Raw genomic sequence first — 13562 nt, forward strand, 5'->3', positions numbered from 1 at the left:
TTCACTTTTCAAAGTGAATCTTTTGCTACCATTTATCAGCTGCTTTGCTAACAAGAAGCCAACTATTTTAAGAACGTTTTAAAAAACGAGTATGACTACTGAATAATTACATTGGTATTTCTTTTTAGTCTCCAGTGTTTTGGAGCAGCTAGAAGAAAAGTCTGAAATTGTGGAACTGTAACACATACCAAACTTTGAAATCTGTTCTAAAACTACTTGTTAAAATGTACTTTGAAATGCATTGCTTTTTTGTATACAATATATATTTCACAATAAAAAATGTTAAAAAAAGAGAACATTTTAAGTGAACAACTTACAAACCCCAGGGATGGAAAAACCCTAAGAATGCATAACTATGAGTATTTACAACCATCACAACTGTGGCTGAAGAAGGTTCACGCCAGTCTTCTGAAATGAGATCTCAAAGCAGTGAAAAACGAAGTTTTAACAAATAAACAAATAAAATAAAGTTCTAACCAAAAATTGGCATATGTCTAATTTCTCCCCACCAATTTGTGTGTGTCAACCATTTAGTTAACTTTTCCCCTTGAAGAAAATGAAATAGAAGACTGGACACCATGTTTCAGGATCTCAGTTAATATTTGCAATTAAGCTGTTACAATTCAGAATAAAAGCATGACCAATACTGCTCAAAGCCAGTTTATACTGAAATTGAGGTAATTATACCAAGGTAAACAGTTCATAACCGCTGGCTATTGTACTAAAACTTCTAAATTTCAGCAGAAATAAATGCTCCTATCACCTGCTCTGCTTCTTCTGTCGGTGGATCCATGCTTAGAAACCCTTGATGTTCCTCTTGGTCTTGCGAGTTTGCTTGCCGGCGGGGGGTTGGACCTGCTGACCTTGTCCACTGGAAGAGGGTGCCTGCTGAGCTGGTTTCTGCTTTAGCAGTGTCCAGTCAAATACATAGTCATATTGGTAATTCAGGCTTCTGAAAAGAACGCGGAACAGCTGCCTCAGATATGCGTAATTCGGAACTTCATCAAAGCGCAGTGCACGACAATAGTTTAAGTACATGGCGAATTCTTCAGGAAACCCCTTACACAAAACTTCAATGGGAATTGACATCTTCTTCTCACAGATCTTCTCATAATTTTGTTTCTTTGTGTCAGCTTTCAGTCCTTGCCATGGCAGGAAGGTTTTATTAAAATACATCAGAACATACCCCAGGGCTTCCAAGTCATCTCGGCGGCTCTGTTCAATGCCAAGATGTGCATTGATGCTGGCGTATCGGGCAGTGCCAATGAGGCTCTTATCTTCTCTGTATGGTATGTGCTGCCTTGTCTGGTCGTCTCTGTACTTTTTGGCCAAGCCAAAGTCAATGAGGTATAACTGGTTTAATCCTGCAAAAGGTGATTCCTGCGAAGTATCGGCATTCAGGTGTCTTTTCCTCTTCCCCAGTGCTGACTCTGAACACTTGTTACCGCGGCGCCCCGTGCCCATCAGGAAGTTAGATGGTTTTATGTCCCTGTGTATAAAATTCTTCGCATGGACAAACTCAATTCTACTGATCATCTGGTCCGCTAGCATCAGGATCGTTTTCATGGTGAACTTCCGTGAGCAGAAATTGAAGAGATCTTCGAGGCTGGGTCCGAGGAGGTCCATGACGAGGGCGTTGTGGCCTTTCTCCTGGCCGAACCAGCGCATGCGGGGGATGCCGACCCCGCCCTGAAGGACACTGTAGAGCTGGCTCTCGAACAGCAGCTGCGAGTGCCTGGTATTCTGGCGCTCTAGCTTCACCGCCACTTCCTCGCCGCTGGGGATGGTGATGGCTAGATAAATGTCCCCGAAGGAGCCAGCCCCGATCTTCCGTATCAGTTTGTATTTCCCGCCACCGACGATGACTTCGGCCATGGAGTCGCTGCTGCTCGCCATCTCGACAGGTGCAGATGGAGGGCTGAGGCCTAGCCTGACCCCTGTGAGAGGGGGACGAGGGCTTCCAGCTGTGGTGGAGAGTGGCAGGTGATGGAAACGGAGGCTGTTAACCGGCGTGACAGGGTCCCAAATTGGCCGAGGGAGCCCTGATCTCCGCCCCTCCATCAGATTCCGGTTGGCCAGGCTGCGATCTGTGAAAGGCCTCTCGCGGTTGCCAGGCCGGCCGGTTTGTCTCTGGGAGGCGATAGCGGCCTCGCGCACGCACGCGCGTGGTGACGTCGCAGACAGAAACGGGGGCGGGGCCAGCCGGCACGCGCTATTGTGGCCAAAGCAACGCTTGTCACTCAGCCAACGCTGATGCCGCCGCCATCTTGTTACTTCGACGCCGGCCAAGGCAAAAGGCCCTTTAAACCCTTATCTGTACACAGTACCTCTCCTTCTCCGTTGTGTTCCTCAGGCGGCTATAGTTTCGATTCTAACCCCCAGCACTCCACTGAAGCCAGTAGCCCTAAAGTCATCATTTGCTTACATTTTTGGTTGACTCATGGACCCCGTTTGAATTCCAAGCAGTGTTCAATGTGTTTACTTCTCCTTTCCTTTGGGAAATGCTTCCCCACCCTCACCCCCGATTTCTGAAGCTAAAGGCTCTGTTGAGTTTCCCCCAAGATCCACGTTTGTTTCTTTTCAGTTTCCATTATAGGTTTCCTCTTCCCATGTCTGGTAGTCATTAATTGAACATGAGTTCATTTTTCTGTCTCTGCCACACTGAGGCTAATAACTAGTAAAGAATGGCACACAAATGCCAAACATTGAAGAATTTATGCTGATTCAGTCAGTGCTTATGGGATAATATATAAGGAAGTTACCATCAATTTGCTCAAAATGAATTTTCCCAGGAGGATACTTGAGCAATGATGGAGATAATTAGATGAGATCTGGCAGAAAACCAAAATTGCCTCCATAATAACGAAAGTGAGATCTGGAGGTGAGGGTACTTTCTGGGAATGCTTTCAGCTCCTGAGTTCAATAGCAATCAAAATGTTCATGGTCAAATCCTCGAAGTCACCCAGTGATGAAAGCAACAGGGAGAGGGTTAGGGGTTGGCCTCACAAGTTATTAAAACATGCGGCAGGGATGATGGCTATAGAAAGGGGGGTGGATGGGGTCATAATACATCATGTACACAGAAAAATCTACACAGAGACAACATTCATTATAAAACTGATTTCCATCCCAGTTCTCTCTGGCTGTCAGATTGCTGAGCTGATTTTGCAAATGTCATTTTCTTTCCCTCCACTAGGTTACAAAATTAATGCTGGGGATGAGGTGTTGCAATGGCATTCAAGGTTCCATGAGTTGATGTGGGAAGAAACGTCCCATCAGGCAAGGGTGAATCAAATGGAATTTCATGGAGAGTGATGAGTGAAAAACTCACACTGAGCTGATGGAAAGAGAGAGCATACCAAGGAACATGAGAGAAGGTGCAGTGGAAGAGTAGAATTTTGAAAGCATCTACTGCAGAAAACAAATGTAAATATTAGTATATGATATGGGTTCACAGTACTGTTTGAGAAAATATGACTATAAGAAATAAAAGATAAGACACATCTCATAAGACAGAAAGGAAGGCAAGAGGAAATTAAAAGATTATTAGATGCAAAGCTGAATACGAACTGAAAATTATTAGCACACTAAAAACCAGTATTGGAAACAGTAAAGACGGAATTGACACTGCGGGATCATTAAGGTAGAGGAGAACTTGAGGAAATCTCCCCGTGAAGTAGAGAGAAAATATAAGGAGATACGATTTTTAAGAATGTATAAATGTACAGGCAGGGAAGATCATTTGATCTCTGAAGATCAGATCACAAGAAAACGAATACAAATGGTAACAAAAAAATGCAAAAGGAGAAAACTTTTCATAGGAAAACAGAGACTGCGATTTTTAGTGACATTGGTGATAAAAATGTTTCATTCTCTAAATGTAAGCACTTATTCCTTATGTCAACTGAAACAGTGGTCCCACTTGTCAGAGCAGGCTGCATAAATAAATGAAATAATAAAACAAAAACCTTCTTTTGATTGTGAAACTCTTGGAACTTGATACCGCAGTGGTTCAGTTCATCTGTTTTTGGCTGATGCTTTGATTCAGAACCTGGCACCTATGTCATGACTGTTAAATACAAGCAATTCTCAGCCAATTGCTGCTGAGATGCATAGTTAACATATGGCATATTCTTTGTACAGTATGTCCATCTCAGGGGAGAACATGCAGATGTGGAAAGTATTCTGCCCAAGGAAAAGATTGGGAGGACTGGCCATTTGGGTCACTTGATTCTTTCTTCTATATCCCTAACGCTTTTTACGTGTCTCTGTTCAATTATGGATGTCTGTTAATGGTTCAGAAAAACAATATAATATGTTATGATGTATGATATGATATAATTTACATTAAATTATATAAAATAGTTTAATTTCTTTTGTTAAATAAGGAGCCATCTGAACAAAAAAACTGGCTAACCACGCAGATTTTATTTTTTAAAGACAGGTCTATGGTATTTTCAGCTTTCATTAGGTTAAATTGTGGTAAAATCAACCCCTAATTCTCAGAAGCTTACCATAGCAATTGGTTTCATCCATGTTACATTTTGGTTGTGGTGGCTGAAGATGTGCTCTATGTGCCTTCTTCCTTCCAGGATCCCTTCTGAAGAATCAGCTCCTGTTTGGAACACGTGTTTCTCATTTCAGAGAGGAAGAAGAAAGAGCTGAACACATGACACAGATTTTTTCCAATTCTGGTCATTTGTAAGGTACACAATCCAATTGCTTTATATTAACCAAACCAAGTCCTGTTCCCAAACTTTACATGAAAGAAAAGAAACACATATCTTCTGACAGGGCATATGTAAAAATCACTTGGCAATGGGCAGAGATGTAAAATGTTCTGTACTTTTCTATTCTTTCTTTTTTTAACTTTCTTTATAGTATAGTATGACATAAACAAAGCAAAGAAAGAAAAAAGCAATAGTATTCGAAGCAGTCTTCAATAACCAGTTATATGACAGATGCCAGGGTGCTCACGGGCTGCCATACTATCATCTCATATGTTTCCCTCTATCTCCTCTAGAATATAGGAGGCTAGAATGAATATTTTTATGATCACAATTGACTTTTCTTTTTACTTTTTCCGTGAGAGATAACCTATCTGCAAAAAAGCAATACATTTCAAAGCACAGCACCACAATTAGTTGTAGAACAGTTTTCAGGGTTTGGCATGGGTTACGGCTCCACAATTTTGGTTTTTACTTCTGGCTGCTCTAAGATAATGGAGACTAAAAGGAATAACAATTTAATGATCCAGCAATCATAGGCGTTTGTTGAATCCTATCTTCTCTGTATAATGACACCATCATCTTTGCTGTTTCTATCCCTCTCTTAAGGGGTCTCAGGGCTATGGTCATTCTAACATTTCATGTTGGAAGGGTGTTCTAGTTTGTTAGCTGCTGGAATGCTACACACCAGAGACGGATTGGCTTTTAATAAAAAGGGGATTTATTTTGTTGGTTCTTCAGAGGAAAGGCAGCTTACTTTGGACTGAGGTTCTTTCTTACTTGTGAAGGCACAGGATGGTCTCCGCTGGCCTTCTCTCCAGACATCTGGGTTCCAACAACGTTCCCTGGGGTGATTTCTTTTAATCTCTAAGGACCTGGGCTGAGCTGCAAGTGCTGAGATGAGGTATGCTGAGCTGCTTGGGCTCTGCTACGTTTCGCGCTCTCATTTCACTATCAGCCAATTAAATCAAACATCATTCATTGCAGCAGGCACGCCTCCTAGCCAACTGCAGTGTAATGAGCAACAGATGAACTTAACGTACGATTGGCTCATGTCCACAGCAACAGAACTAGGCACCGTCACCTGGCCAAGTTGACGACTGACTCTAACTACCACAAAGGGGTAGGGAGATGGAAAGATCTTATATTCTGGAGAGGCTGGCCCCTCTAGGTTACACAGCAATTCAAATGGAATTGCAGGGAGAGTGATGAGTAAAAGTGTCACACTGAGCTGAAGGAAAGTGAGAGCATACAAAAGATCAGGAGAGAAGGTGCAGTGGAAGAGCAGAATTTTGAAAGCATCAACCACAGACAACAGAAGTAAATATTACTGTGTGATATGTGTGCACAGTACTGTTAGAGAAAACATGACTATCAGAAATAAGGGGTGAGATGCCTAATCTCATAAGAAAAAAAGGGAGGCCAGAGGAAATTAAAAGAATGTTACATGTAAAGCTTAATAAGAAATGAAAATCACTGGCACATTACAAACCAGTATTGGAAACAGTCAAGAAGGTACTGACACTGCAGGATCATTAAGGTAGAGGAGAACCTGAGGAGATCTCCCAGGGAGGTCAAGAGAAAATATAAGGAGATACAATTTTTGAGAAATTATAAATGTACAGGCAGGGAAGATCATTTGATCTCTGCAGATCAAATGACAAGAAAGCAAATAGAAATGGTAACAATAAATGCAGTAGGAGAAAAGTTTTCCTAGGAAAACGAAGAGGGCGATTATTTGATTAAATGATTGACAGAATAAGTGTTAAGCCAAAGGCCTAAAGTGTGTTATTTTCTTACCTTGGGAAAGAGTTCAAAATAATATTGGAGGCATTTAATTTTATATATCACATTTGTAGGATGCATTATCTGTGAATAGGAATCAGTGCAATGAGTGTATGAGTCGGTGACACCTGTTGATCAAAATGTCTTATTCTCTAAATGTCAACCTTTATTCCCTATGTCAGCTAAAACAATGATCCCCCTTCCCCCATCAGGCTTTCAGAAAAAATGACGTAATACTACAAAAACCTTCTTTTGGTTGTGAATCTCTTGGAACAGAGATAGTGCCGTGGTTCTGTTCATCTCTTTTTGGCTGACAATTTGACTCAGACCCCGGCACCTATGTCATGACTGTTAAATATAAGGGATTCTCAGCCAATGGCTGTGGAGATGCATAGTTACCTATGCCATGTCCTTCATAGTTTTCCTATGCCGTGTCCCTTGTATACTATGTCCATCCCAGGGAAGAACATCCAGGTGTGGAAAGGAATCTGCCAAGGAAAAGATCGGGAGGAATAGCCATTTGGGTCACTCTATTCTTTGTTTGCTATCCCTCACGTTTTTACGTGCCTCAGTTTAATTAAGGAGGTCTGATAATGGTTCAGAAAAATAATATACTATGATATGATATGCTATATGATATGATGTAAAATAAATTATAAAATCTAAAATCTTAAATAATTTAATTTCTTCTTCTAAATCAGGAGGCTTCTGGAAATAAAAAGTGGCTAACCAGGCAGATTTTATTTTTTAAAGATAGGTCTGTGGTATTTTCAGCTTTCATTAGGTTATATCGTGCTAAAAGCAACCCCTGATTCTCAGTAGCTTACCATAACTATTTGTTTCCACTCATGTTACATTTTGGTGGTCGTGGCTGAAGATGTGCTCTATGTGTCTTCTTCCTTCCAGGATCCCTTCTGGAGGATCAGCCCCTGTTTGGAACACGTGTTTCTCGTTTCAGAGAGGATGAAGAAAGAGCTGCACACACCCAGTGGATGTTTTCCAATTCTGCTCACTTGTAAGGTATACAATCCATTGGCATTATATTGGGCAAACCAAGCCAAGTGCCCAAACCTCATATCAAAGAAAAGGAACACATATCTTCTCACAGGGCATATCTAAAAATCATCCGGCAATTGCCACGGATGTATAATGTTCTTTGTTCCTTTTCTTTTCTTTTTCAGTTTCTCTGTAACTTTCTTGATAGTCTAGTATAACATGTATACTAAGCAGAGAATGAAAGAGGCAGTAGATTTCAGAGCACTCTTCAAAATTAGGTACAGGACAGATCCCATTGTCTGTCATGGGCTGCCGTACCATCATCACAGATTTTTCCTCTTAGCTCCACCAGAATGTTGGAGGCTAGAAGGAATATTTTTTCATCATCACAATTGACTTTTCCTCTTACACTTTTGTGAAAAGTAATATATATGCAAAAAAGCACGAAATTTCAAAGCACAGCACCACAATCAATTGTACAGAGTTTGGCGTGGGTTATAATTGCACAATTTTCGGTTTTTACTTCTAGCTGCTCTAAGACACTGCAGACAAAAAAAAATATGAAACTAATGATGCAGCCATCATACTCATTAGTTAAATTCTCTCTTCTCTGTATAATTCCACCATCAACTTTGATCTTTCTATCCCTCTGTTTAGGAGTCTTTGGCCTATGGCCGTTCCCACTTTTTCCTGTTGGAAAGGTCTGTCAGTCAAATGGGGTAGGAAGATGGAAGGATCTGATGTTCTGGAGAGGCTGGTCCCTCTAGGTTTCAATTCAATTCGTATGGAATTGCCTGGAGAGTGGTGAGTAAAAGTGTCACATTGAGCTGAAGGAAAGCGAGAGCATACAAAAGATGGGGAAAGAAGGTACAGTGGAAGAGTAGAATTTTGAAAGCATCAACTACAGACAACAGAAGTAAATATTACTGTGTGATATGTGTTCACAGTAGTGTTTGAGGAAACATGACTATAAGAAATGAGATGAAATGCAAGCTCTCAAACGAAAGAAAGGGAGGCAAGAGGAAATTAAAAGAACGTTAGGTGCAAAGCTTAATAAGAAAGAAAAATTCTTGGCACATTACAAACCAGTATTGGAAACAGTCAAGAAGGAATTGGCACAGCAGGATCATTAAGGTAGAAGAGAACCTGAGGAGATCTCCCCGGGTGGTAGAGAGAAAATATAAGGAGATGCAATTTTTGAGAAAGTATAAATGTACAGGCAGGAAAGATCATTTGATCTCTGCAGATCAAATGACAAGAAAGCAAATAGAAATGGTGACAATAAATGCAGTAGGAGAAAAGTTTTCCTAGGAAAACAAAGAGGGCGATTATTTGATAAAATGATTGACGGAATAAGTGTTAAGACAATGTCCTAAAATTTGTTAATTTCTTACCTTGGGAAAGAGGTCAAAATTATATTGCCGGCATTTAATTTTAGATATCCCGTTTGTAGAATGAAATATCTGTGAATTGGAATCAGTGCAATGAATATATGAGTCGGCAACACCCATTGATCAAAATTACTTATTCTTTTAATGTAAGCATTTATTCCCTATGTCAGCTAAAACAATGGTCCCACTTCCCCCAGCAGGCTTTCGAAAAAAATGACGTAATACTACAAAAACCTTCTTTTGATTGTGAATCTCTTGGAGCAGAGATAGTGCCGTGGTTACGTTCGTCTTTTGTGGCTGATCATCTGACTCAGACCCCGGCACCTATGTCATGACTGCTAAATATGCAGCTAATTACTGCAGAGATGCATAGTTACCTATGCCATGTCCTTCATAGCTATCCTATGCCATGTCCCTTGTATACCATGTCCATCCCAGAGAAGAACATCCAGATGTGGAAAGGAATCTGCTCAGGAAAAGATTGGGAAGAATGGCCATTTGGGTTTTGTTCTTTGTTTTCTATCCCTGACATTTCTACGTGCCTCCGTTTAATTACGGAAGTCCGATAATGGTTTAGAAAAATAATATACTGTGATATGATATGATATATGATGTGATGTAAGATAAAATATAAAATAATTTAATTTCTTGTGCTAAATGAGGAGGCATCTGGAAAGAAAAAGTGGCTAACCACGCAGATTTTATTTTTTATAGACTGGTCTGTGGTATTTTCAGCTTTCATTAGGTTATATTGTGCTAAAACCAACCCCCAATTCTCAGTAGCTTGCCATAACTATTTGTTTCCACTCATGTTACGTTTTGGTTGTGGTGGCTGAAGATGTGCTCTATGTTTCTTCTTCCTTCAGGATCCGTGCTGAAGGATCAGCCCCTCTTTGGAACGTGTGTTTCTCATTTCAGAGAGGAAGAAGAAAGAGCTGCACACACCTAATGGATGTTTTCCAATTCTACTCACTTGTAAGGTATACAATCCATTGGCATTGTTTTGGGGCAACCACGTCAAGTGTCCAAACCTTACATCAAAGAAAAGGAACACGTATCTTCTCACAGGGCATATGTAAAAATCACCTGGCAATTGGCAGGGATGTATCGTGTTCTTTGTTTCTTTTCTTTTCTTTTTTAATTTTTTTGTAACTTTGTTGATTTTATAGTATAACATATATACATAGCAAAGAAAGAAAAAAATCTATAGTTTTCAGAGCACTCTTCAACAGTTAGTTACAGGAGCGATCCCATGTTTGTCATAGGCTGCCATACCTTCATCACAGATGTTTCCTTCTAGCTCCACCAGAACATAGGAGGCTAGAAGGAATATGTTTTCTGCATCACAATAGACTTTTTTTCTTACTTTGCTTCGTGAAAAATAACATATGTGCAATAAAGTAAGAAAATTGAAAGCACAGCACCACACTTAAGTGTACGATAGATTTCAGAGTTTGGCATGGGTTACAATTCCACAATTTTAGGTTTTTCCTTCTAGGTACTCTAAAACGCTGGAGACCAAAAATTATCGATTTACCGATTCAGCAATCATAGCCATTTCTTGAATTCTATCTTCTCTGTTTAACTCCACCATCCCTTTGGATCTTTCTGTCCCTCTGTTTGGCGGTCTTTGGGCTATGGCCATTCTAATTTTTTCATGGTGAAAGGGGCTGTCAATCATATGGGTTAGGGAGATGCAAGGATCTGATGTTCTGGAGAGGTTGTTCCCTCTAGGTTTCAATTGAATTCAAATGCAATTGCATGGAGAGTGATTAGTAAAATTCTCACACTGAGCTGAAGGAAAGACAACACATCCGAAAAACAGGAGAGAAGGTGCAGTGGAAGAGCAGAATTTTGATAGCAACAGCTGCAGAAAAGAGAAGTAAATATTACTATATGATATGTGTTCACAGTACTGTTTGAGAAATCATGACTAAAAGAAATAAAAGATGAGATGCAAGATCTCATAAGAAAGAAGGAGATGCAAGATGAAATTAAGAGAATGTTAGTTACAAAGCTTAATAAGGAAATGAAAATTTTTTAGCCCATTAAAAACCAGTATTGGAAACAGTAAATAAGAAATTGACAATGCAGAATCATTAAGGTAGAGGGAATCTTGAGGATTTTTCCCCATTAGGTAGAGAGTAAGTATAAGTAGCTCCAATTTTTGAGAAATTATAAATATAGAGGCAGTGAAGAGAATTTGATCTCTGAAGATCAAATCAAAAGATAGGGAATAGAAATGGTAACAAAAGATGCAATAAGAGAAAAATTTTCCTAAGAAAACAGACTGTGATTTTAGATAAGTTGATTGACAAAATAAGCGTTAAGAATTTGCCTAAAATGTGTGATTTTCTTACCTTGGCGAAGAGGTGAAAATAATATTGGCTGCATTTACTTGTAGATATTATGTTTGGGTTTTGAATGCATTATGCATGAGTTGAAATCAGATCAATGAATGTATCAGCTGCTGACACCTCATGATAAAAATGTTTTTTTCTCTAAATGTAAACATTTTTTCCCTATGTCAGCTGGAACAATGGTCACACTTCTCTGGCAGGGTTTATAAATAAATGAACTAATAAGACAAAAACCTTCTTTTGATTGTGAAACTCTTGTAGCCTAGATACCGCCATGGTTCTGTTCATCTATTTTTGGCTGATGCTTTGATTCAGAACCTGGCACCTATGTCATTATTGTTAAATATAATCATTCTCAGTCAATTGCTGCTGAGATGCCTAATTTCAGGACTTATTCGTCCAGGGACCCATTTTTAGGGTGTAAGTTTCTGGAAAGTTGCTCTAGTGCATGGAGCCTTTGTAGAATCTTATATATTGCCCTAGGTCTTCTTTCGGATTTACTGGAATGATTTTGGTTGGGGTTTGGCACGTTATGAGAGGTAGCAGTGTCTAACTGAAGCTCCCATAAGAGCAACCTTCAGAGTAACCTCTCAACTTTATTTGAACTCTCTCAGCCACTGATAATTTATTAGTTACACTTCTTTTCCCCCTTTTGGTCTGGATAGAATTGTTGATCCCATGGTGCCAGGGCCAGACTCCTCCCTGGGAGTCATGTCCCATGCCACCAGGGAGACTTTCACCCCTGGATGTCATGTTGTACATAGTGGGGAGGGCCACGCTTTCACTTGCAGAGTTGGGCTTAGAGAGAGTGAGACCACATCTGAGCAAGAAAAGAGGTCCTTTAGAAGTAACTCTTATACATACCTATAGGTAGGTTAAGCTTCTCTGCTACCTATATAAGCTTTGCAAAAGTAACCCTCAAGATCAAGGCTTGGCCTATTGATTTTGGTGTCCCTAAAGTTTGACACTGTTATCAGGGGATTCCTTGATGATAAAGTTTAATAGTTCCATTTTTATCTCCCATCCCTCAAGGGACTTTGCCAATACTTTTTGATTATCTGCTTAATATATTCTAGGATGTATCCAGGCACTTCATTAAGCTATATAGAATTAAAGGTCCTCTTTCTTATTCTCGACTCCCTGTGCTTCACTTGTTCAAATGAGCTGTACAGATAGGTTGAGTTAGATTATGTGCTACAGAAACTTTCAGTTCCAGGGCATATAAAACTTTCTTCTTTTGGCCTCAAAGTGTATGTGTGGTTCTAAAATATAGACGATGTGTTCCTTACCTCTGTGTTCTGAATTACTTTAACCCTGACCTGATTGGCTTCATTCTTATCTCTACATACCAGGATATATATATAAAACAGCTTCTAAAATCCAGAAATAATAATTACCACTCTGGATTAAATGAGTCTGCTATAAGAGCTTACAATCTAGGCCCCTGTTTTCTTATAAGCAATTTCTAAAGGAGGCCATACAATAATTTTTCTTTCATTTCTGGCTTATTTTGCCTGACCAAATGTCCCACAGGTTCATTCACATCATTTCATGCCTCACAACTTCGTTCCTTTTTGTAGCAGCACAATATTCCATTATATGTAGACACCATCATTTGCCAATCTGTTTCTCAGTTGGTGCATTCTTCAGCCACCTGCATTCATTAGGCATCATGTATAATGTCCAAAGTCCACAGTCTATTGACATTCTCAATTTTAGATAATTTCATTGTTCCCAAGAGAAAGATAGCTAATAAAACACCCTCACCGAATAGGAAATCTAAACCTCCTCTTAACTCTTGTCCCTCCCCCGGTTATTTACCTCTGCTGTTGCTGTGGTAGTGCTGATGTTTTCCTGTTAAACATAGCACATAGCATGCAATAGCAGTTTTCCCCCTGTACCCTGGACTTAAACACTCTTTGTACACGAATCATACCTTTGTAGTAGTTCTTGCACGAACTAATTTATATTTCTAGTGTTAATCAGTGTGACACGTAAGTCTATACAACCTCTTTCAATCTCGTTCACCTTCAATATGGTAATATTACTTATAGACCTGCTAGAGAACTGCCATCACTTCTATTCTCTTACATTTGAGTTCAACCTCATTAGCTGACCTTTCATCCATCTCTAGCTTCTATGTATCTCTGAGTCCCCTATATTCTGCATTATAAGCCTCTGATTTTACCTTTACCATTGTCATAAAAGTGGAATCATGCAGTATCTATCCTTTTGTGTCTGGCTTATTTCACTCAGCTTTATATCCTCAAGGCTCATCCTTCTTGTCATGTGCTTTAGGACAT

General features: G+C 39.7%; 1 pseudogene; it reads right to left on the reverse strand.

Annotated features, from left to right (window-relative positions):
- Window positions 1-589: 589 nt before the first annotated feature.
- Window positions 590-2149, reverse strand: LOC143670136 (casein kinase I pseudogene; annotated as a pseudogene).
- Between the last annotated feature and the right edge of the window lie 11413 nt (window positions 2150-13562).

Source organism: Tamandua tetradactyla, chromosome X (genome assembly GCF_023851605.1).
Source record: "Tamandua tetradactyla isolate mTamTet1 chromosome X, mTamTet1.pri, whole genome shotgun sequence".
Lineage (NCBI taxonomy): Eukaryota > Metazoa > Chordata > Mammalia > Pilosa > Myrmecophagidae > Tamandua > Tamandua tetradactyla.